Below are 4,169 nucleotides of genomic sequence, written 5' to 3' on the forward strand. Positions count from 1 at the left end.
TTCTGAAAGCATTTTCCAGTTTTATAAGAAATCATCTTGGACTTGTGTCATGGATGGAGTGAGAGGGAGGCAAAAGTAATATGGTTTATTGGTGTGAAACAGTGAGTTAACAAAGGTCAGTGGTAACTGTGACAATAGTTTATAATAGATTCAATGGCAAAGTACACTGTTATTTTCTGCATAGAGGACAGGGTCAGACAAAACTGTCAGGGAGACCCTCCCGTTGAGTCATGAGGTTCAGAAAAGATCCCCTTGCTTTCTAAACTCCCTCAGAGAGGAGTCTAGGTGCGGCTGGATCCAATCCTAGTCCCACAGTTGATCAATGGTTTATGTCTAAAGGATTATATATGCGCAATCAATCCTTTATGTCACTTAGCTAAGATTTCCAAGGTAGCATGCTGTTAGTCACTTACCGAGAATCTGTCGTGGTAAGGAATCTCTCAGCCTCGAGGAGTAACCTTGAGAGGCGTCCCTGCTCAAGGGGAGATCCTGGCGTGCAGCCCGCTGCCGTGCAGGAGAGCTCCAAGGGCTCTTGGGCTGCTCACTATTGATGGGGGTAAGATAATTGGCTCATAGTCATATTTGCATACTGACCACTGTGCTTAGATGGGCACATTCCACAATAGCCCTTGGCTATTGCATTGTTATCTGTCTCCCCCCACATCCAGTGGGTGCATCCTTCAGGACCAGACACATCTATCACCACCGTTACAGGTGATTATCACTGGAAAGAGGTCAAGGGAGGGGGAGTCAGAGGTGAGGGGGGAGCACACCACCACAACTTGGTGTAGTGACAGAAACCCAGACTGTTCTGTACTTAGATGTATTACAAAATAAGTATGTCAGGTAGCTTCAGGCAGAGCTGCAGTGCTAAAAGTACGGTGAAAGGAATCTATAAAGAGGGGTAGATATGCATAAAGTCCTTATGGCTAGAGCTACATTTCTGCTTCACAGAAGGGTGGGAACAAAGTGTTTGAAGCAGAGATGGGGGGGAGAGAGAGAAGGCTGCTCCTTCCTTTTCTTCCCAGATACTAGGTTAAATACTGAGTGTTATGCTGCTTCTCAGTCTGACTGCAACTTCTTTATGTGGTACTAATTAATTTAACAAGTGTTTCAGCTTGACCTCTGAAGTCATGGAGGTTTGGAGAAAATAAAAAGACAAAAAAGCTGCCCACTAAAAACCGCACAGAAGAAGGATAGCAGAATGAAAAGGGCAAAGCTTCTTCCTAAAGGAACGAAGATCCTTTCACTTATTTCCAGCCTAAACTTGCTTCCTACAGACCTTGCACTGAAGAGATTGTCTCAGCAGTAGGCTTCATCAAGAGGCTTTATTAGGTTGCTGCAGATTAGGGAAACTGTATTTAATTCAAAAGCCATTCACAATTTCCATCTTCTCTGTGAGATAACTCTTTTGTCCAGTCTTCCTTATGTGAACATATACACTAGGGAAATATCTTTTTCTGTATAACATCATTGTGGTTTTAAATGTTTATATATTCATAGATATTCATCATGCTAGCAATTTAGATTCAGATTTTGCATTTTCCCTTCGGGGAATATTAAAAGTTTATTATGCTTCATAGATGTTTGATAAAAAATACTGAAAGAGAAATCTGAAGATTTATTTTTAAGTAAAGTTTTGAGGCATGAAAAAGAACTTCACCAGAACTATCAAGTGAGGTTTGCATACAAATTTTTACAAGAGAAATAACAGACATGAATCTTGTCCCTTTGAGACATGTAAGTTTAAAAATCTTAAGCTCTCAAAATACAATTTTAGGAGAAAAAAGCTTTTCACACTGACGTAGTATATAACATTTCCGTTGAGTTTTATATGTCAAGCATATTGTTAAAAGTTGAAAAGCTGAGTTCCAAAAATAAAGGAGAATTAAAATCACATTACATATATAAATATATAAAGACTATCTGTCTTTATTTGTAGCAGAATTAATACGCAACTGGTATAGTCCTCTGGTTGCAATTTTTTTTTTTGTTATCTTGTATTTTAAAAATTGTTTTGAATTTTGAGTCTTGAATTTTTAATTAGGGCTTTCAAGGAAACAGAAGTAATGCCTTAACCTTTCCAATTTCCAACATCTCTCTGACATCTGATTTACCCATTGAGTCTATTTTGTGTGTGTGTGTGTATACATATTTATATACAGTTTCTCACTCCAAATGACTGAAATGGGAAGACCTTTTTTAATAATGAGGTATTCTTCTGGGAAATTATTAAGGTGAGCAGAGTGCGCCTTAGTTCCTTAAACAGCTCTTGAAGAATTCTCAAGGAGACAAATGGATCAAACCATTTTCTTAAAAATATAAGAAGAAATACAATTTTCTTTTTGAAAATCATTTTGCTTTCTGGTTTTTTTTTGTTGTTGTTGTTGTTTTTTCTGTGTTATGGTTTCTATTCTCTATCCTGTTAATATCACCATACCTGATACAGAGGCTTGTGATTTTTCTGCATTGCAAAGGCATTTGACGGCTTCAGCAGCATCTGTAGATGTAACATCTAACCCTTCAGGAGATTCTTCAACATTTAATCCTGGAGTCTTTAAATCATTAACTGAAGTTCTAAGTTATCAAATTCCAGAAAGTTACTGACACCCCCCCTTCTGTGATCACTGTTCTGCAAAAGAACCAAGATTCCTCTGTGTGTGTAGTTTTCCTGCCCACCCCCCACCCCTCCAAGTGATTGTAAGCACACAAATTTTTCTGCTTCATTATTATTTATTAACTTTTTTTTTTTTTTGACAGACTACATGAGTTCTAACTGTTTGGCATGAACTTTTTGTAGAGCTGACCTTTTTCAAATGTCTAAGATCAACAGGAATTGTTGAACAATGTTCAACATTTACATACGATAATGTATGTTCAGCAGCAGATATTTATTCTGTAGCATTTGAATAGTTCTTTAATTTATAATTGTCATTTAAATATTACCTCTACTAAGTCCTATGTAGGAAAGCTCAGTGTTGAGAATCAGGTTATCTTCTGATCCTAATCAAAATATAATTCAGGCAGGCTACCTTTAAGCCATGGTCTCAACATTTACTTTAACCTGAGATGACTTTATTCATCCTGCATCAGCTACATGGCTGGAACTTTCCTGTATCAAATGTCACTGAACTGATAATACTTTGTTATTCTGAGGACTGATAGCTAAGCAGAACTACTGCAATCTAAAATTGTCCTGTGGAGCTTAAGGGATTAATTTAGAAAGGATATTATCAATCTGATAATGGGATTCATTCTGTAATTTGATATAATCCTTTTTATAAAAAAGGGATTGTGTAACCCTCCTGCTAAGACTTGACAGACAGCAACAAGGGCTAGAATAAAATTTGGGGGCTTGCTTCTAAAACACCATAGCAAGCATCTATCAGGAAACCTGGGATAGTTGTATTAAGCTTTTGGTACTCAAATAACTAAGTCTCCCATATGCAGACATGAATTAAAGTTTAATTAATAATATATTTTTTAAAGGCATATACGAACACTAACAAAGATATAAATAAATAAGCAGGGTAATAATAACTAGTTCTTGATATATAATCATAACAGTTTTATAGTCTTTCCTGTGCAAAGGCAAGCAATAGATCATCTAGTTGACTTGCCTTCCTGCAGTAACCTTCATTTACATTTTAAGGTTTTGAAAACCTTCAAGTGGGAATTGCTTTTGCTAGCTGACACATGCACATAACCTCTTCTGGTAGAAGTTCCTTGTTCTAGCAGTTACCACTGCCCATCCTTTATGCTGTTCCTATGTCTTCTAACCATAGGTCTACCAACTCTACACTCTTCCAGCCCCTCTAGAAAACTCCAAAATATTTACTAACATTTTTAATGTAGTTAAAAATAAAAACTGTTATTATATTGTATTTAAAAGAATATGCGCAGTATTGGAAAATACATTGGAAAATGCCATCTCCCATCACACAGGAGGTACATGCACAACTTCATCCATTTCCTACTAGTTTAAAGGAGACTTACAGAAAAGCTGCTGATTTCTTTGCCTCTGGGGCTTTTGCACGCCAATAACATAAGCTATTTCTTTAGGCTGAATGGCATTTGACCTTACTACACTTAGGTAGAGTTAAATGGCTTAGAATTCCATGCACTGCTAATACTGCAAACACTTATGCTATAGCTGGCTTTTTAACAGG

The sequence above is a fragment of the Egretta garzetta genome, unplaced genomic scaffold, assembly GCF_000687185.1.
Source record: "Egretta garzetta isolate BGI_Z169 unplaced genomic scaffold, ASM68718v1 scaffold189, whole genome shotgun sequence".
NCBI classification, from domain to species: Eukaryota; Metazoa; Chordata; class Aves; order Pelecaniformes; family Ardeidae; genus Egretta; species Egretta garzetta.